We start from the raw sequence: 23,270 nt of genomic DNA, 5'->3' as shown, positions 1-23,270 counted from the left end.
TAAATAAAATCTCAAAAGATAAATTATTTAGAGTTTATGTTAGGTTACTGGCCTCCTAGAAGAGGGTCATTTTATCACAAATCGCAGCTTCCTTTAAAAAAAAATTGGATTTGTTGTATATCATTTTTTCTTGTTATTGAAGAGCATTTTATGTTTTCATTTCTATAATTTCAACTTTTATTTCAGATTCAGGGGGTACATGTGCAGTTTTGTCACCTGGGTATATTGCTTAATGCTGAGGTTTGGGGTATGACTGATCCCTTCACTCAGGTACTGAGCATAGTACCCAACAGCTAGTTTTTCCACCTCTGTCCCCTGTCCTCCCTCAAGCGGTCCGTAATGTTTATTGTTGCCATCCTTATGTCTCTGAGTACCCAATGTTTAGCCCCTATTTATAAGTGAGAACTTTCAGTATTTGGTTTTCTGTTCCTGTGTTAATTTGCTTAGGATAATGACCTTGGGCTACATCCATGTTGCTACATAGAACATGATTTTGTTCTTTTTTATGGCTGTGTAGTATTCCATGGTATATGAACCACATTTTCCTTATCCAATTCACTGTTGGTGGGAACGTAGGTTGATTCCATGTCTTTGCTATTGTGAATAGTGATGCCATAAACATACCAATGTATGTCTCTTTGGTAGAATGATTTATTTATTTTTTAAAATACATCTAGTAATGGGATTGCTGAGTTTAATGGTAGTTCTGTTTTCTTTGAGAAATCTCTAAACTAATTTATATCCCCACCAACAGTGCATAAGTGGTCCATTTTCTCTGCAGCCTCACCAGCGTCTGTTGTTTTTTGACTTTTTAACAATAGCCATTATCACTGGTATGAGATGGTATCTCATTGTGGTTAGGGTTTGCATTTCTCTGATGATTTGCTGTATGGAACATTTTTCCATATATTCTTGGCCCCCTGTATGTCTTCTTTTGAGAAGAGTCTTTTAGTATTTTGTCCATTTTTAAATGGAGTTACTTGTATTTTGCTTGTTCAATTGTTTAAATTTTTTATAGATTCTAGATACTATAATTTTGTAGGATGCATAGTTTGCCAGTATTTTGTCCCATTCTGTAGGTTGTCTGTTTACTCGGTTTATGGCTCCTTTTGCTGTGCAGAAGCTCTTTAGTTTAATTAGGTTGCACTTGTCAATTTTTCTTTCTGCTCCAATTGCTTTCAAGGACTTAGTCATAAATTATTTCCAAAGTCCTATGTCCAGAATGGTGTTTCCTAGGTTTTCTTCTAGGATTCTTATAGTTTAACGTCTTACATTTAAGTATGTAATACATCTTGAGTTAATTTTTGTATATGGTGAAAGGTAGGAGTCCAGCTTCATTCTTCTGCATATGGCTAGCCAGCTATCCCAGCACCATTTATTGAATAGGGAATCCTTTCTGCATTGCCAATTTTTGTCAACTTTGTTGAAGGTCAGGTGGCTGAAGGTGTGCAGCTTTACTTCTGGATTCTCTATTCTGTTCCATTGGTCTATGTGTCTGTTTTTGTACCAGCACCGTATTATCTTGTTTAATGTAGTCTTGTAGTATAGTTTAAAGTCAGGTAATGTGATGCTTCTGGCTTTGTTCTTTTTGTTTGTGATTTCTTTGACTATTTAGGGTCTTTTATTGATTCTATAAGAATTTTTGAATAGTTTTTTCTAGTTCTGTGAAAAAAGACATTAGTAGCTTCATAAGAATAGCATTGAATCAATAGATTGCTTTGGACAGTATGGCCATTTTAATGATGTTGATTCTTCCAATCCATGAGCATGGAATATTTTTTCATTTGTCTGTGTAATCTATGATTTCTTTCAATAATATTGTAGTTCATCTTATAGAGATCTTTCATCTCTTTTGTTAAATGTATTCCTAGGTGTTTTACTTTTTGTGTGGCTATTGTAAATGAAATTGCATTCTCAATTTGACTCTCAGCATGGATGTTATTGATGTATAGAAATGCTACTGATTTTTGTACATTGATTTTGTATATATCATTGTAATACTTTTCTATCTTTCACAGCATATTAAAATTTCAAGAAATGTTGGGAGATTCTGTGGTTATCTGGCATGTGGTTGACAATACTATTGTCTGACTACACCTTAGGCAAAGAAAGCAATAATGAATTAGAGTTACCATTTTCAAAAAATGGAAAATAAATTTACGTCACTGAATTTTCAGTTTCCAATGTTGGGCTTAGGACTCTGGGTCTCCTATTGCAGAGTTATTATCTGAATGATGCTCTCTAGTGTCTTGGCCAGTCAAGTCTATAATTTTCCAAAGGAATTTATGTACCCCACCCCCACTTCAGTGAAAACACTCATTTATAACCTGAGAGATTTTCATGAGCGAGACTTTTTTTTTTTTAGAATTAACCAAAATCATTTATATTTATGTGTACTTTCATCCTACCTCACTCAAATTTCTTCTGCCTTCATTGCTTAGAAAACTTATCATTTAGGATGCACAAAGATGATATTTCAGCTAAAACATGCTTTTGTCTCAAATCATGGGTACTTCTTCAGACTATGTAAAGAGCCAATAAACTAAAAAAGCACTGAATAGAGGCAAAATATTTTTTTAATATTGACAACAAATACTGAGTAACCTACATTATGTCCAATGCTATAATGGCCCTGGGAAGACAATAGAATGAAAGTGAAGGGGCATTATTCCTACTCTCAGTGAGCGTTCAGGACAAATAAGAAGAGCTTAAGAGGTAATTAAAATGCAGGTTTACAGTTGCTTTATGAGTGCAAAAGATAAGAGGAATTACTGTAGATCCCACCGCAATGAACCTTTACCCTTCCCTAGGCTTGGGGGCTCTGGGATGACTTCCAAGAGGAAGTGCCATCAACTCTGAGCTCCTAGACACAGAATTACAAGAAAGAGCATTGTAGGAGGCGGAACAACAGGAGAAGTTTCATGACAAGAGATTATGTCAGTTTTAAGAAATTGAGAGTATTCAGTATGGCCTAGGTGTGACTGGAAAGAAATTGTGGTCAAGACCAATGTAGAAAACAAAAGAGACAGCAGAAAAGTGAAGAAGAACATTAGAAAAGTCTCCCTTGGATAAAAAAAAATCCCAATACTTACTGCTACCTAATAATATATACCATTTGAACTTTATTTCTTTGACTCTTTTGTTACTTGCTATCTCCCAAGAGTCTCCCATTAAAATGCAAATGTGGTTGGAAGGTGTATTAATCAAAGTCCCTTACAAGCTAAAAACTTGGTGGATTTTAGAATAGCTAAGGAGTGTAGGTGGAAAGTTGCCAACGGAAACTTCACCCATTCTGCAATTTTGCTGCAGGCCACCTCCACTTATAATTATTAAGCCCCCCTTCTTCTCCCTGGGAGAAACAGTATTAATGCTTCAGTGCCAAGACCTTAAAGCATGGGCTTCCAGGCTGGCTGGAAGCAAATAGTAGAGAAAATGTCATAAGCACATTCTCAATAGATTTCCACCAATTTCTGCAGACTCTGAGATGTGATTCCAAAGTTTTCTGGGTAAGCTTCCAACTCTGGCCCTCTGAGATTCACCCATCACCAGTCTTTAATCCTTTCAAATGTTTGGAAATGATAATCATATCCCTCTTCCCCTGAGCTGTGAAGATTGCATTTTACTTGGTTCTTCGTAAATCAATCCTTCCTGACACAGAGGCAATGCCTATGCAGCAGAAAGATTTATAGTTGCATTGTTAATTTAGAACAAGATCAGTATATTTCCACATACATGTTGCTTAAAAAAAGAAAACGAATAGACGGGAAGAACAAGTGTGTCATATTTAAATACAAAGTCACTGATTCTGAATATCTATATTGGTTATTCATCTCTACCTCTTAACTTCAGGTATAGGATAGGGAACCCTTGAAACAGGATGTGTAATTAGTTCAACCTTCTCAGTATCCACAGTATTCTTTATTTTATGGTTTTCAGTGGCTATTCCAGCTGCCTATGTGGAATTCTGAGCCTAAAGACACACAATTTTTTTTTTCAGGAAAGGAAGAAAAGCATAATAGGACTTAACAGCCAAGTAATAGAAAGGGGAAGTAGAGATAAAATAATGAGAAAGAAGGACACTGAGTAAGTGATGGTGAAAATTTGTTTTGATGGTGGCAATAAGAACACCATGGACACCTTCATCTATTTTTCTGCTTCTTTCTCTGTCTCTCTCTTTCTTTCTTTCTTTCTTTTCTTTTTTTTTTCTATTTCCTGGTACTAATGACTAAAGAATTAGACCAAAGCAACTTGGAGAGGGTACCCAAAACTGTCATTTATATAAGATTTGGACAAGACTCAATTTAGTTTTCAGATGGCTATTTTTTTCTCAGTCTGGATTTATACGCCCAGGATAATAGAAGAGAACCTGAGTGATAAGAACAGAATGTATAGCATGCATTTTATTTATTTGAAACGTGGCACTGTGGTAGAGATCATTAAAATTCACTGTACCTAACAAGATCTAATATTCCATTTTGAAATAGTAACAAAAAATTAGAATCCATTTCTGTACATGCAAATAATATAATTACCAAATTCATATTATTTTTACTCTCCCCTCTTCTCCCTTACAAAACCTTTTTTTGCCAGATTAGATATCTGCCTTTGGCTATTGACTTTGATGAAATGAACCAGATAATTGCCACATTTTTACTTTATTATGTGCCCATGTAGACACAGTCTAATTGGACCATATAATGAAATGTTTAAATATATCCATACATTTTGCACAAAATGTAACCCCAAACCAATCCTCCTCCTAGAACGTGGCCACTAGGGTATTTAAGGATGCACAACTGCAGCTGATGCAGAAGTTCTTTCCCAGATGTTCAATTTGACCTGGGGCAGCTCAATCAAAGTTTGTAAGGTTTCCAACATTCCTAGTGGGAATTTTCAGAAAAGGAGGCATATGGATTATTCTGGCAAGTAGAATATGCAGACAGAAACTCATGTGCAATAATTTCAGAACTTGAAATCTCCCTGAGAGCAAGTCAAATAATAACATTATTTGTAACAATAATATTAATAAATAATGAAAGGAGCAGTGTTACTGCTTTTCAAGGAAATGAATCAATAATCCATAAAGCAATGGGAGTGAGGGAAGTGAGGCTACCTGCTGAGAGCGACAGCAGAGAAACAGAAAGGAGATAAAAACAAAAAAGCATACAAGGGGCTAAAGACACATGCATGACAAACTTAGGGCAAGGGAGATAGGCAGGCAGAGGTTCAGGGGACAACTCTCCTCCTGAAGGTTAATGCCTACCTCCCAAATCATTTGGTTTTCCCTCCATGGCTTTACGCCTGGATGTCCAAGACATATCCAAGCCATGAGGAAAAAACCCTAATTTATATTTTGGATGTATTAAATTCAATTCCACAGTTACATCTCGAGTTTATCATGTGTTCAACCGTGTCCTAAACATTCTGGAGGAAGATAGGAAATTGAAGCTTTAGACCCAGTTCTACAATTAAAGTTTTCTGAGAATCCATAAGGCATTTGAATTTTAACAACATTTTGTTTATCTGTAAAAAAGAGATATTAAACATTTTATCTATTTATTTAATATGGGAAATATATTTGTATATACACATATATGTATATATTTATGTATACACATATATGTATATATGATGTATAAGATGTATACATACATACATACTCATAAACATTTATATGTCACAATATATGTCAACTTTTCCCCAGGTCACTAACAAACCTAACTGAGGAATAAAATATGTATTAACATTAAATTATTAGTAAAAATGACGATGATGTTCACATTTTGTGAAGAAATACTGTGTCATGCTGAAGGTACTGCATTTATTCTGAGAAATGATGGTGCAAAACATTGCAGGTGGTTTCCTGAAGAGTGAAGGTTAACCAGTGCCTAGAATACCTTGTTGGCTAAAGAGGAGGGCAGAGAGTATCCTCCCAAAGGGGAGCATGAGCATGTATCAGTAGCACTAAAAAGATTGCGATGTCAACCTGGGTCAGAGACAAATTGTGCTGAGTATGGCAGATTGAAACAATGGAAAACATAACTGCATGAAGAAGGCAGAATTTCAGAAATTGAATTTTTACTAGAACAAACATGCTCAGAATTGTCTCTTTCCCCATTTCATAATGTTCTAGGGGGTGCACCATTCTTGAATTCATTATAGCCTATACTTTTTGACCCCACCCACCCCATTACTTCAACCATTTCCTCCTTCACCTCTGTGGAAGTCATGAGGATCTGTGAGTGCACCTGTGGTGGCTGTTCTGCTGTGGTAACATACAGTGTGTCAGACACTGAAGACCTTGTTTCTTTGTCCTTCTTCTCCTCTTAAGGCAGGTCATGTCAAAGCACAATTTCACATACTGCTGCGTGGCCAAGTAGGATTGTTATCTTGCAAGGTAGGAAGAAGACAAGAAGAATGAATAAAATATGTGCTTGGGAATCATCTGTGCCTCAAATCTGAGAAGGAAAATCTATCATCAGGTCCACAGAGTACAGATAAAGCTGAAAATGAAATCAAAGTCCAAAGGCTGGAAGTGATACTGATGCAAGAATACAACAGGCTGGGAAAATAAATGGAAAAGCTAAAACAAAAACAAAAACAAACTGATAAAAAAGACATCCAAGGCATGTGCCATGGATGAGGTTAGAAGCTTGGATACTTGTTTTCTTAGTAGATAGCCACATGTTCAAGGGAGGAAGAGAATATTTTCAAGTTTCTTCTGAGAACTAGATTCCATGACATAGGTTGTGTGCAACCTATTAATGTTCTAGGATAAGTCTTCACCTAGTATTCTCATTTCCTTAAACTTTTCCCTTTGGAGCTGTGATACCATGGTGCTTTTGTTCTCTCTTTACCTCCTTAATATATAGTACATGGTCCTTTACAGGACTCACTTCCTCTTATGCTTCTTAAATTCTGATATTCATAAGAATGAAATGGAGGGATTGCAAAGAAAGAAGCCATGTCGTTCATACCAATGTTTTTTTTTTTTTTTTTTTAGAGTAGCCTTTTTTATCCTTTGGGATCTCATTTCATCAAATCTCTTTTCTCCAACATGTCATGCTGTATTTGCAAGAAAGTGTTTCAGTGTTTATTTACACCCTCAGTTTTGAATTTCTTACAGACATTGACCATTCATTGAAATAAGAAAGGAATCTATCAATGAATAAATTCATTCATGCATAAGTGGATTATTGTCTCCATGCAAGTTGTTCGGAAAGGTCCTTTAAAGATATATTTGAAATATAGCCCAGAAGCTTGATTCTTTTCAGAATTGCCTCTTTATCTCACTTATATATTCACATCATATATGATATCATCTATGCTTTCATCCTCTTAGAGGTCACCATCATTTCTTGTCAAAATATTAGAAATTGGTCTCCGAGTCTATTTTGACTCCATCCAATCCCTCTGACAATGAAGGTACAGACAGTTTTAAACAAAATCTGATTCTGCCAAATCTCTTTCCACCTCTCTCATTAAAACCTTCAATTAATCTCCATTGCTTAGAATGAATTTTAAAATAATTATCATAAATTAAATAAGTATTTGAAATGTGTGGAGAGCAGCCTATTAGTACCCTTGATGTAATATTTTACAAGAAATAGAAGAGAAAGAAGAGAACATTCCAAAGGACATCATCCATATTTAAGATTATTATTTCAGAAAACGTGTGTGTGTGTGTGTGTGTGTGTGTGTGTGAGTTCGTATGTGTGAGTGAGTTTATGCAGGGGTCTGAGTTTGCAATGTAAAATGCATCGTTTACTATGTATTCTAGTTGAATGATCTTGTACTGGACTCCACTGATCTTGCCATTTTGATTTCCTGGTATTCTTTGGAGCCTAGTAGCCACGCTCATCTTCTCTTCCAGCTTAGCCATTTCATCTTTTCTATCTCATGGATTTATTACATCATCTCTAAAAAGTTATTGTTTCATCTCTTTGCCTACCTAAATTTTCCTCTAGTTCATAGCATAAACAAAACTTCTTCAGTGAAAATTTATTGATCCAAAGATGACATTAGTACTTCCTTTTTTATTTTATCCTAACACTCTAAATGTTAGTTTTTTCCTAACACGGTCTTCCTGGCTCATTATTTATTCAACAATGTTATATAATTATTGTGAACCTATTATTAGCCTCAAACTTTATTCATAGCTTTTAGTGCAAAAACAATGACCTTACCTTGATCTGGGAGAAATTTGGAATAAATAAAGTTTGGCTGTTTTAAAGGCTGTTTTAAATTTAAAGTGAGAAATTTATCTTTTATTCCAAGCTCTCTGCTGCTTAATCATTCTCTGTTCCTAACCACAAACTTTTTACCCATTCCAAAATCTAAAATCATATATACAAAGTATACATACATTATATAAATGTATGTACATAAAATCAAGTATACATACATTATATATGTATGGTAAGTTTATATATAAATACTATATGTGTGTATATATATACATTTTAAAAGAAATAGGAAATTGTTTATTCATAATAGCTGCTTAGTGTCCTATATTATAGGAAACAATCTTTTTACATATAACTAAATTAATTTAAAAACACTCAAATATTTATATTAATATGATGGGAAAATACAGGCTTATGGCTGGGATCTGATTTTATCTATATAGAATTACTGGATCAATGGTAAATAAGTTGGCAAATGAGTTGAGTCAAACACTGCTTCTGTGGGCCTGGAGCCGACAGATATTAGTCAAAATCAAAAGGAAGTCAGAAAGCTACAAGAGAAACCTGCTGTTCATTATGGCTAGGTCAGAGATGATGCCATTTTATCACATTGCCTCCAAGGTGACAAAGAGAATATCTACTTGCCATGTATTTGTTCAGGGTCAAGTATAATACAATGCTCATAGTACTGGATATTTAAAACCTTGTGTACAAAGATTTGATTAGTTAATAGATACTGAAAAGAGAAATTAAAGAGGACTCTCCCATTGTCTGTCACAGGAATAATAAATGGTTGGTTGTTTCTACTACTTCAACCAACTAAATGTTTATTCTCCTATAGAAAAATTGACAATCATCTGTTTGACTTCCACAGAAATTTTGATAATAGATGTGACAAATGGGTTGAATTCCACTTATAATTTAAGCAGGCCTGACTTTTCAGGGGTCTGAGATGTTACCCGGGTCAGCTGGGTTCCTGCCAGTCCCTCTGTGCCCATTTACTGCCCCACAAACTCAATCCTTCACATCACTGGTACTTCAAAGGCATATCTTTCCAAATTTTCACCAAGTTTATAAATGACCACAATAACCCTGAGGAACCCTAAGCTATTCAACTAGAAAACTACCAAGGTTGAAGAGCTAGTCTCAATTCATATGCCTTCCCTCAACAATATCCATTGCCTAAATTACCTCTCAAAGCAGCTCACAGTTTTTGACAATGACATAGATTTTATTAACATAATCCCAGCCTCTTCCGCATGACTTGATTTTTCTTTTATCTCTGGTTTGTCCCTGCTACTTTATTACTTCCAAATAAAATTATATGACTTAATTCAGTATTTGATATAGTACAATACATGTGTGCCACCTACAAATACATTTACAGCTCAGTCTTCAGTATATAACAGTGTTTTCTATTATAAAAACTCTTACAAACCTGAATTTTATTACATTAATGAATAAAATCAAAGCAGACACACTGTCGATGTTATTTGGGATACCAGCAAATGTTTGTGAGGAAGAAAACCAAAAAAGGAAGGAAAAACAGACAGGAATAATATCAAGTTATATTCCAGAAGTCCGGGACCGGAAGCACTGCTGCCATTCTTAACACAAGTTTTCTACAAGTGGAAGTTCCCCCAAAAATATACATTTTATATATTTTTAAATACATATATATTATATATTAAATATATAATATATAATATATAATATATTATATATAATATAATATATAATAGAATATATATTAATATATAAATATATATATTATATAATATATATTTAATATATAAATATATATATTTAAAGCATGTGTGTGTGTTTTAAAGATGTTTATAAACATGCTGTGATAATTGAGCAGAATACAATTAGAACTTTTTTCCCCAAATCTTACCTTTTGTGCTAGCCTTCTGCTACACTAAAATAAAAAGTACCACACATTACACCAGCCTTTATTAAATATATTTTTTAGTTATTTTATAACTTTAATTGAACTATTAACATGATAATGTATCATAGGATTAAGGGGCAGATTTTGTGTTACATACAAAATATGCATATGGGTATTAATAGAAGAGAAACTTCTAAAAATTAGACTCTGCATCCTGTTTCTCCATATAGTGCCTCGTACTTAGTAGTTCTACACTAAGTGTTTGCTGAATGCATTAACACTTTCTACTCTGAGTCGGAGCATTAAAGTCCTTGGTGCCAAGTTGAATGAAGATGAAAGAAAAGAAGAGGAGGGACATTGTGCCTCTGTCTCAGTTATAAAAGAGGAGAAAGTGAACATCCAATGAGATAACACTGTATGAGGTCAAATTAACTAATTCAAAACAATTTTTGAAAAATTATTTTGTGGTTTGATTCTTTTATTCTGTCCAGGTGTTCAGAGCTGTTAACTTCTCTTGAGATAGTCTTTGGCCTAGATTAAGAGGTGGAGATTGTTTTCATAACTTGGCTATTATGACTAATGTTACAATAAATATAAGAATGTAGATATCTCTCTGAAATTTGATAGTGATTTCTTTGGATATATATCCAAAAGTAAGATTGTTGGAAACTGTGATACATACTTTAAATGGAATATTATTCAGTCTTAATAAAGAAGGAAATTCTGTCATTTGTGACAACATAGATGGACCTAGAGGGCATTATGTTAAGCCAAATAATCCAGATATAGAAAGAGAAATACTATATAATCATGCACTTATATGTGGAATCTAAAATAGTCAAACTTATAGAAGGACAGTATAGAATGGTGGTTTCTCAGGCTTGCAACAGGGGAAAATGAGGAGGTGATTGTCAACAGATACAAGTTTTCATTATGCAAGATAAAAAGTTGTGAATATTTATTAGACAGCATAGTGCCTGTCTATAGTTAGGAGTACTGTATTATATGCTTAAAATTTGCTAAGAGGGTAGACCATATGTTAACTGTTCTTATCACACACAAAAATAATGATAGTAATAATAATAATAAAGGGGTCAATAAAATCTTAGGGAGGGATGACTGTGTATGGCCTTGGTGGCAGAATAGTTTCACAGGTGTATGCATGTTACCAAACTCATCAAGATGTATACATTAAATATTTACAATCATACCTTTGAAAAAGTAGTTTAAAAAAGGAAGATGAGGATAGGGCAAAAGCATTTCTTACCAAAATGCACACTACTTCACATGAGGTTATGTGTAGTGACTTGTGCCTTTTTAAACCTCCTTGTGATAGAAGATTTCTCTAGATATATAGAAAGAAGGTGCTAAATTGGGGGATAAAAGAATTCGATCAACTTGGCCTCTCAGTGCAGTGTCAGTAGAACGTATTAACTTTTTTCAGTGCACTCAATTGCCTTGTCCTTCATAACCGCATCACTATGCTGAAAAATGTGATTTTCATAGAAACGTTCAATTTTGCAGCTTAGAGGCTTTGCGAAGGGGGGCAAATATCAGTTTTGCACATAAACTGCTCCTCACACTGCTCACTTTAAAAACTTAAAATTGGCCTTGAATATCATAACACTGGAGCAACACATGTTGAAATAATTTTTAATCCTTTCACTTTCAGTCAACTCTGCTGTTCTTTGTCTAGCTCACAGCAAACATTCAAACAAGAATAAAATAAAGCCTTTCAAGCATCTAGCTTTTCCATTTTTCCCGAAACAATTCTAAGTGTTTGGATAATAAGAAGTGCTCATCAGATAGTAGGTGTTTTCCTTCATTTGGCTACTTGAAGATGAGTAAGATTTTTGACACTGAATAGTACACATTAGGACTACAAAGCAACAGGGAAATCCTCCCATGAAAGACAGGCTGCTTTTAAGCTCAGTATCCTCCATCACACCCCTAACACATACACCAACCCCGACACAGACACACATCTATGAGTCTTGACTTCATTTTCATTCTCAGTATGCTGGTTTACCTGTAACTCCCTGTAAAAGATCTTCCTTTACTGCAGTTTGAAGACTAGGATAAAGCAGTAAGGCTTTAGTCATACATATTTAAAAGTGAAGTTGCAAGAGACTTCACATCAGAAGATAAGGCTGTATATTTATTTATCTTTTTTTTTAAATCATTGAGTGGTTTCTGAAGTTCTCTTTGACAACTTATCTATCATGGCTCCTCCATTGAATATTCTAACACTGTGCCTATTTAATCTTCTGATGTAAACAAAAGTTTAAGTTTTTTTTTTACATCTCCTTCACTTCGTGAGAAAAATTTGAGACTGAATGTTGATTTATATTTGAAGAGCGACAATCCAAAGCAATGCAAAATACCCCCAATAAGCAAAATGCCCATAGCATGATGGATTCTTTCCTTGTCTTATCTCTTTCTTTCAATGGAGAACAATTCAGAAAGATTTATTTAATAGTCACTATAGATAAACACATTGTTTGGCACTGTGGGGAGAAACAAATGGGAATAAAAAATACAATCTGTTTCCAGGTGTGATTTATTTTCTCCTGAGACAGATTTGCCACACTTGCCTTTCTATATCTGCCTTATTAATATTATTTATATTTTAAAAGTATACTATGTTGACAAAATCCTATCCATACTGTCTTCATAATCACTATCTCCATTCCCATTAGTAAGCTCTTATTTTCTATTGATCATCTACAGTAATCTATTGTATATAAAGGTGCAAACAATTGTAGATACTATCTATTCCTGCCTCTAAGTAGTTTGCAATTCAATAGTCTAGAAAAACATCTGATTATATAATTCAGCAACTAAAATAAAATGAAACATTATTTAGTTGAGGTCCCCAAGCTTCTTAATCACAACAATCCCCAAAGTTTTCTGAGTCTCTCTGAGCTGGAATTTACTTCTCCATTTTGCTGTTAGGTGAAGCTACTAGTTCACTCTCCACATGCTGAGGGCCAAGAACCAAAACATACTGAATCTGATTTTGTAAGAAAAAGATCCAATAGACTATTTTTTATAAGGACTCCAGGTTTGATCATTCAGGGTTCTGTAACTCTAACCTCATTTTTACAGATGAGAAAAAAAATTGCTTCAGGCTTATTAAATCAGTGTTTTCCAAAGCTAGCTACAGATCAAGGTGGCCTTTTGAAAAAGCCCTACTTTTCCGTACCGAATCATGCTCTCCGGTGAGATGGCCTGAGAATTCCATTTTTCAAAGCTTCCACATGATTGTTAAGCATAATCAGGCTGGGAAACTGTTCCAGGATTTGCCCATGTCTATTATAGTGAGTTAGAAGTTGAGCTAAGGTCTTTTTCTCACGTAGAGGGGTAGTGTGTTAGGGTGCTTAGAGCCCACAGAGAGAAATGTGAGTCTGAATCATGACTCAGCTGTATCATCTCTGCTAAGTGTGATAGTTACTGGTACTGTTATTCTTCTAGGCACAGAATGGAATTACATTTCCTAGATCTTGGGAAATGAGTTGAGCAAAATGACAAGCTCTTTTTATAGAGGAAGGAGAAAGTGAAATGTCAAAGTATTTTTCTAGCACATTTATTTGCCTGACTGGTGAGATCTAGAGCAGGTTAACCCCTTTATTACATGTAGTGTGTTAATAAACTTTCAGATACGTGTGTGTGTGTGTATATATATGTGTGTGTATATATATTTATATATACAATATATTAATTTATATGCACATATATTTATACATACACAAATATTTATACACATATTTTTATATATACACACACGCTAGACACTAGACATGGCAAAGAATTTGAAAGTAGAAAGCTAAACATCTCTGCATAATCAAGGAAGAAGGACTGATTTTGAAAACACTAGTGGTGATGAAAAAAAATATTCCACAGAAAGGAGAAGTAGGAAAACGATATGAAATGGTAGAAGAGAGAAGAGTCCAAGGTTGGAGGAATGGAGGTAGGTGGGTGGTGGAAACACACACACACACACACACACGTACACACACATACGACAATAAAAATTATCAAAAGTTGAACTACATAGATAAGAATGGTAACCCAACTGGTTGGTGAAGGATGTTTAAGAAGAGGATGTTTAACATCCAGTTTTAGTAATTTAGATATCTGCCATATAACCTTTAGTAGATGGTACATTAACTACCTGCATGTGTGTGTAGGTGTGTGTGTGCTTGGGTTTGATAGGTAGGTATTGGAGACTTGACCTAAAGAAATTAGCTCTAAGGACCAGAAAATATACAGCTTGATAACTTAGTTTCAAATCTTTGCAAAATCAAAGGAAATAAAAATTATCTTTTTTTCCTGCTGATTTCCCTGTATAATCCAACTCATCATCGCCTATAGACCCACCTCTTTTCTTTCCTCCCATACTCAAAACAAACATCTGTAAGATATTCTGGGTCTTTTTTTCTATGACTTAATTTTCTATTGCTCTGAAGTCACCTTTTTTGGTGGCAGGGGGCTGTTGAAAGATTTTGTATTACTCCTCCAAGGGGATTTTCATATTGGGAAATTCATGAACCAACAAAGTTTTACAGCACATGGGCCTTTAAGGGTGATATTATAGGGACTGTGACAGGTAAGACAGATTGATACTTTGGCTTGGAAAAATATAATACAAGAATATCTAATAAAATTACTATAATGAATGAACTATTTTAAGGGCCAATACCGGAATCTTGGAAGTGGTAGAGAATGTCATTTCTGTGCCATCTCTGAGACATTTTGCAGTTTATCACATGTAAACTTGTCAACGACCTGTGAACTTGGTGAGCTAAGTATTTTATCACCAATTTCTATAGGAAAAAACAACAAAACCTCCAAAAATGATGTGAAGAGTAAAAATATTTGCCACACAACATACTATAGATGGTAAGGGGTAGAGCTCTGACCCAACATATGACAGTCTGTTTCTGAAGATCATTTTTCATTCGACCTCAGTCCCTGGAAGTCTGTTTTGCACCAGAAGGCAGATCTAGAAACCTGCGTAGAATTTTAAAAGAGGAAGGTTTTATTAAAACTTTTTAAACATACAGCTATCCAACAATGAAATATGTTGCCTCAGAAGTAGTTTCTTCTGCCACACTGAAAGGATTCAAAGGGAAGAGAGATGACAATCAGCCTGGGATATTGCAGAAAGGACTCCTTCTCTTGTCTGAAGTTGGATTAGATGTCAGCTAAAATCCTTTCTAAATCCCCAATTCTATGCCTCCAGGGCCTTAAATGTTCTGTAGTGTGGTGCAGAATATAAATGAAGTAAGAGAAGTGATCAACCAACAGATATTTATTACATTCCAACAATGTGCAAGGCACCAGGATTTTCATCTCGCACGGTGAAAACAGCTACTTTTTCTGCTTCCTCCCTCCTGTCAGTGCGTGAGAATCAAGCTTGGTGTTAGGAAAGAAGTAACCAAAAGGAAAAGCTGTCAGAAAAAAGACTAAGAAAAAAAAAGCCAAATGTTAACTTCTCACCACTTTCTCAAGTCTGGTTCTTCCATGAGCACCTTCTTAGAGTTCTATGATGACCTCTCCCCCTCCCCTGGGTGTCAGAATGTGTGGCAAGAATCCGGCTGATTGACTCATGAAACACATTACCAGAAGCTCTCTATTTTGACAGTTAAGGCCACAGAAGCAATTTGTACTTTACTTAGAAGTTTATTGCATTTTGATGATTGCTTTTCTCCTTGAACTGTAGAGTTTAAAAATATAATTTTTAACTGACTATAAAAAAGGAAAAAAAATCCATATAACTTTAAGAGCATTTCCAAAGCTTTTAAAGTCTCCACTAAGCAGAAGCATCCCAAAGTTACCTTGTTGAGTTGTTTCAAGTTAGCATCATAATCATTTTTTTAACCCTCTAACAGCCAAAGCATCCAAAGGAAACGAAATTACAGAGACAGTATTTTCTTAAAGATCATTCTTTCTAGAAGAACACAGCAAAGAGAAGAGAACATCAAGTAGCTTATCAATGAGTTTGGCAGGACTGTACACACACAAACAATTAGTCTGAAGTGCTCAAATTTATAGAACTCAGTAGTCAGTCAAACAATGCTAAAGTAATAAACATAATGGATACATTTTCCTGCGGATGGTCGTTTTCCAAGCATGAAAATCCATATGGGCTGTTAATCAAATGTGTATACTGGTTTATAAACATTATGAAAATAACTTACCCAGACCAACTCCCTTACAGATTAAAATTACTTTCACAATTCTTCCATACATAGTTTCTACTGCTGTGAAATATTTGCCTTGTATAGATCCAGGCAAATGCTCAGGGATAATGAATACTTAAAACACTGTATACCATTCTAAAATGCTACCTGGGATTGCTTTTGAAATTGCCCACTTAAACTCTAGCCATGCCTGTATTGGACCTAGATATAATTAAGTAAGCTAGTTGTTTGGTTTCAACATAGCAAATCTACACAAGTGTTGGTTAGCAAACAACTTGAAAATCAAGAGAACCATCAGGTATTTGTCCCTAATTATTTCTATTCAGCCAATTATTTTCATAGTTTATTTATCATAACTGCCTTTTATGGTGTTAATAATTCTGTTTTCTGGAAGAGGTCATCAAGTTACCTGAAAGGTTTAATGACTTGCTGGAACCACATGGGTAGATAGTGATAAAGCCAGAATAGAAACAAGAATTGTTATTTCAAGATTTAAATTAGAAGTACCCATTATGACACTGGTGAGGCAAATTGTCTTCCACCAGAGTTGTGTCTGCTTCATCCCCATTAGTAAATATAAAAGCCTCAGCTGGGTGTGAATTTACATATTGAAAAGTTCACACACAGTGAGATAGGAGAGATTTTTCAAGAGAAATAGAAATATTTCAGGAAAGAGTCAATTTATAGAGGGCTTTCATTTTGGAAATGTTTTTTTCTTTTCCAATGCCACCAATCTCTGGTTTATTATCCCATCTATACAATAAATTCACAGATGATGACTCTATAATGGGTGATAAAGAGAAATTAAATTATAACAATAACTGTCATTTATCTAATGCTCTATACTTTTCAAAGGGCTTTCAATCATAAGTGGCATTTGATGAAACACCCTAGTGAGGTTGGCAAGGCAGAGATTTGTAGTGTTCTGGCAAGAGTGCTAGCTAAGTGACATTATTTTGTAAAATTGAAAGCCTTGTGAATAACATATACCCTGTATACATAAAGGTCCTAAAAGAAGAATGACAAGCCAGTTTAAAAGAAAAACAAATGAACTCTTCAGCCGAACCATGGTACCTGCACACATACATAGTGTGTGCTATCTTTATTTTAAAGATAGAAAACAATGACAGAAAAGCAGACTTGATTACTCAGGAACTTAGTGCAGACCCAGCAATAGACTGCTGGAAGCTTTGAAGCTAAGATAACTAGCTTTACATTTTACTTTACTTTACATTTACATTTACATTTTACTTTACTTTACATTTTACTCCCTACGCTCTCTGTTAGAGGCAAATCTTTGCTAAATGGGCAGTGAGTCTGATCAGTGCGGAATTTCTTGTCATTTTTGAGAGGAAACCATATCTAGTGGCATAAAACGCTTTTCTTTCTCCATGAATTTTGAGGAAGCTTTTTCCCTCTTCACATCACAAGGTTGTGCAATCATGTATTGGGAAGCACTTTGAACTCCTAGAAAGATAAGTGCTATTTAATTGCAAAGCGTTATTAGTGCTATGACTGTCATTATGTGCACCAGAACATTTTACAGTTAATACATCTCAATATTACTACTGTTGACATTCTTCATTTTTTTTTAACTGGTTCAGGTGAAGGATTGGATGTCTCATGGGACTGGTTATTGGAAACTGGATTAAGAGTTGCTTCTAGATCTTTAATATCCAACACATTGTTATATTACCCCATGTCCAGTGGTATTTTGGCAGCCTCAATGCTATCCTCACACATGATTCACAATGTTGCAATATTAGCCATCAGGTTTACTTGATGGAAAAAGAGAAATTTCCAAAGTGAGGTAGTTTTTGCCCAGAGTTAATAATTTCAACATTTCTACCTGCAAAAATAATTGATTTTACCAATTGTATTCCATTTTTTTCATTCTGTATAAAAGAAACACTTGCAGGTTAAATGCTTAATCTTTACTAGCTTGAAATGCATTCTCATACTGAGACACAGATGTTGATACGGTTTGGCTTGGTGTCCTCACCCATATCTCACCTTGAATTGTAAAAATGCCCATGTGTTGGAGAAGGTACTTGGTAGGAGGTAATTGAATCACGGGGGTGGGTTTTTCTCGTGCTGTTCTCATGATAGTGAGTGAGTCTCTTGAGATCTGATGATTTTATAAGGGAAATTTTCCCTGCATATGCTCTCTTGCCTGCTACCGTGTAAGATGTGACTTTACTCCTCGTTCGCCTTCAACCATGATTGTGAGGCCTTCCCAGCCATTGGCTTTAAGAGCCATTAAACCTCTTTCCTTTATAAATTGCCCAGTCTCAGGTATGTCTTTATTAGCAGCATGGAAACAGACTAATACAGATGTTCATGTCCAGTTTGTCATCTGTTGACAAGAAAGGCAGTAAGGGACATAAAACACATTAGATATTCTTTCCAATTTTACCATCTAACAACTCAGTTTTTTGCCATATTATGAACACTATGCTCCTTCTATTATTAACCTCTCACTCTATGTCATTAGCAATTATTCCTTGAATTGCCAAATTCCCTATTTTTTACCACACACAGGTCTTGGCAAATTAGATGGTTTAGAATAAGATTACTAGGAGTCAAGGAATCTTGGAGTGACAAAGGTAAGACTTTTGGGCAGAAAGAAAACATTTACAGAACTGAATATTAAATGAGCCACAAAGGTATATATGAAGTCTCCCTCAAAAAAGCTACATACGAGAACCACCTTTTATCCTTGATATTTCTTTTTTTTTCTGTCTGTAAAAATACACGCAAAAACTAAAACTATAACAAATTCTGGCAAAGGGAAACATGATATGTGGGGACAAAATATGCTCTGGAGTTGAAAAGAGTAATGGTACGTAACTTTCTGATAGGAATTTTATAATAAAATTATATTCCTTAATTGTTGTTGTGCAACAAATATAGTTTAATTTCATTGAATTGATTCATTTCCATATGCAATGGTCAGCCATCAGGGTATAGCACAATTCTTTCTATATTTGCTTGCTATCAAGGACTTTAAAGCATCAGTGGATAAAGAGAGCCTATATACTGAAAAAATAGTAAGTCAAAAGATACGGGTTAATAGATTCTATAGCTCAAAGCACTCTGACAAAACATACAGCATTATACAATTCAAATCAGTATTATTATTATGACATAATAAATTATGCAGTAAAAGCAAGCTGTACTTTAGGGAATCTGAAAGGAGATTCTAAAGTGATTTAGATGACAGTAGAAAAGCTTGAAGAAAAATATGTATTTTTATTTTGACTCTAAAAGTTATACTGGTCTTTGATATTTAGACATAGGAAGTTGATCTTTGTATTGGGTTGGATTTTTCCAGAAATGAGCCCTGAATAAGAATTCAAGTACACAAAGTTTATTTGGAAGGTGCCAGAATGGAAAATGATGCATGGGAAAAAAGTTAGTAAATTCAGGAAGTGACTAGATCGTAGTTCTGGTGGGAAACTCAGGAAAATATGTTCCAAAATTGTCTCACCCAAAATACAATGGAGCTAGGTTATGTTTACACCTACTATAAAGAGTCAATGGTTGAAGGCTGCTGGTGAGGGGGTTAATTTTTGGGCACTTCTGGTCAGACAGAAGTTGCCTCTCAGAGTTCCAGAAAAAAAGCCTTCAGACACAGCCAGGCAATTTGCAGCCTACCAGAAGGACAGAAATGGTGAAACCAGAAGAATATCTGGGAAGTACCAAAAGTTTTTGTTAAGAGGTTTTTAAGCAAGAGTAGAGAAAAGCAAGCAAACATATAACAACAACAAAAAACTTCAACCAAATGAGAAAAGGTGAGGAAACTGTAAGAGGAAGGTGCATATAGAAACATTGATGTAAGTAAGTGTCAATAATTAAAGTAGTTCACCTATATGTAGATGCTTAAAATCATAGTTTCAAGGTAGTAGAAAATGTGAAACTGCTTTTTAGAAGTCTATCTGCAGTTGATGCAATCTTCCACTAATTGACCTATTTTTAAAATCATATTTTGCATAAAATGAAATGATAAATTATGCCACACAGTCTCTATCATATTTAGAAATATTGGGGGTGGGAGAGAAGGAGAAATATCTGGTTTAAAACTGAGAAATTGTTTTGAAGAGGGCAGGAGATTGAATTTATTCTTAGAAAGTGGGTGAAGAATAAACCATATGCCTATAAGTGTAATATTCTAGAAAATATTAATCAGTTTCTGAAAAATATCCTATGTCATAATTTTCTCAAGGGAGAGAACATTTAATGAGATCAATTCTCATTAAAAAGAAATTGGAAAGGTAAGAAAAAAACTACCTCAACTAAAAGGTGTTAGAAATCTTGATATTAATGGTAAGATTTACCAAACCTTCAAGAACAAATAGCAGATTTCATACACATATTTTTGGGGGGAGGCATCTAATTTAACATTGATTCAAAAAAAGGGCTAAAGATAGAATTTAAAAAAGACAAGATTTTCTCACTTATGTATATAGACATAAATTTCTAAATAAAATGTTAAGTAACCAAGTTTCATAAACAATACTTAATAATGGCACATTATTATAAAAAATAAAATAAGGGATATCCCAGGAATATAAAGAATCATATATGAGGGAAAAAAAGATCTTGTTAGTAGTCACAAAAAAGCTTGTGATAGATTCTAACATCACTTGTGATGCTTAATAGTGAGAGGTGAAGCCAGTTGGACTTCTGGGTCAGGTGGGGACTTGGAGAACTTTTCTGTCTTACAAGAGGATTGTAAAATGCACCAATCAGCACTCTGTAGCTAGGGATTGTAAAACATACCAATCAGTGCTCTGTGGCTAGCTACAGGTTTGTAAAATGCACCAATCAGAGCTCTGTAAAAACGTACCAATCAGCTCTCTGTAGCTAGCTAGAGGTTTGTAAAATCGACCAAACAGCACTCTGTAAATGGACCAATCAGCACTCTGTAAAATGGACCAATCAGCCCTCTGTAAAATGGACCAATCAGCACTCTGTAAAATGGACCGGTGAGCACTCTGTAAAGTCAACCAATCAGCAGGACATGGTTGGGGAGAAATAAGGGAGTAAAAGCTGGCCACCCCAGCCAGCAGCCTCAACCTGCTGGGCTCCCCTTCCAGGCTCTAGAGGTTTTGCTCTTTTGCTCTTCACAGTAAATCTTCCTGCTGCTCACTCTTTGGGTCTGTGCCACCTTTAAGAGCTGTAACACTGATCTCAAAGGTCTACCACTTCATTCTTGAAGTCAGGGAGACCAATGCTGATTGGTCCATTTTACAGGGTGCTGATTGGTCCATTTTACAGAGTGCTGATTAGTCAATTTTACAAGCCTCTAGCTAGCTACAGAGAACTGATTGGTACGTTTTTAGGAGCACCGATTGGTGCATTTTACAAACCACCGGAAGGAACCAACTCCAAACACAATAGGAGTAGAATAAAACCTCCTTAGTATTAGTAAAATATCTAACATAAACTTTCCCAAATAGAATTGATGAAGACAAATAAAAGATGCGATTATTTTTAAAATTGCATTGAAATAGGATGCCTGCTATCAATGCCACTATTCAATATAGATACTGTGCAACATTATAGGACATGCAAAGGAAATAAAATATGTAATGGTTGCAAAGAAAGAAAGAAAATATTCAAATAAAATAACTGTGTACCTATAAAGCTCAACAAAATAAAATTATAATAATCAGAAGGGGAATTCTAACTAGTAAATTTGGCAAGATTTCTGTATGTTACTCACAATAATCTATATATTAAAAAATCATCTATAATCAAAAATTTATAATGTATCTAGAATTTAACCCTAGTGAAATGTAAAATAACTTTAGGCCTAACATGTTGACACTATTGAAGAACATAAGGAAGACTGGACCAAAAAAATAAATGGAATAAATATATTGAGATATTAATTCTACCCAAATCCATATACTAATTCAATGCAATTTCTCTAGCATGATTGAAACAAAGAGCACTTGACAAGTTTATTCTAAAACATATAAGACAGAATTAAAGAGGATGAAGACAATTCAGAAAGAGAAAAGCAAAAAGTGAGGATATGGGAATTGACTTCAATATTCAGATATTTTGGTATTTAAAAATCATTACAATTAAATCCTTAGGGGAACTTGTAAATGAATCAGCAGAGCAAATTTAAGAAGTGTGGATGACATTAATATTAGTGCATAGGTTAAGTCACATCAAAATCAGTGTATAAAAGATGAATCATTTCATAAATGGCATTGGAAAAAATTTATTCCTTGTGGGGGCAAAATAACCTGTCTTTCCCACAATGTAAAGACAGTTGAGTCATAAAAAGATTTTTAAAAGATCGTTAAAAAGATTTAAACTTTTAAGAGTAAAATTACACATTATGGAAAGAAACTGGAGAAGAATGTCTTTATGACCATGGAGTGGAGAAGGATTTTTCATACAAAACAAAAAATACAGACCATAGTAGGAAATAATGATGCATTTGACTGATTGAAATGAAGATTTTCTACCAAATTAAGAATATCACAGATAATGTGGAAACTTAAACAGTGGATAACTTTTTCAAAGTATTGAGCAGTTTACAAGAACACCCATTCAAATGTCTCCAGAAATCTTTGCCTTGCCTTTGAAGTGAGAAAATGTGAGGGGTTACATCAACTATTACTATTGGAATTGGTGGAGAACATTGTGTTGTATAACATCATGTTGAGTAGCATGGGTCTTTCCCTGAAAGAGGCCAGAATTGAAGTCATATTTCTGCTTCTAACTAGCTGTGAGAGCTTGAGCAATTCACTTTGATTTTCCAGTTGCAAGTGAAAAGTGTATACCACATACTGCAATGTCCAAATATTTAGTATTCTCAGTATTTATACCAGTATATAGCTCCCAGGTAAAGTAATATATCGTTAGGCAGTATTTTTTTTTCCATCTGTCTTCCATCATTCCTTTTCTCTATTTCTCCCTCCTTCCTTCTTTCCTTTTTTCATGCAGGTCACTTTGTGCCAG

The sequence above is a fragment of the Pan paniscus genome, chromosome 17 (genome assembly GCF_029289425.2).
Source record: "Pan paniscus chromosome 17, NHGRI_mPanPan1-v2.0_pri, whole genome shotgun sequence".
NCBI lineage: Eukaryota > Metazoa > Chordata > Mammalia > Primates > Hominidae > Pan > Pan paniscus.
This window is presented reverse-complemented; position numbering follows the sequence as displayed.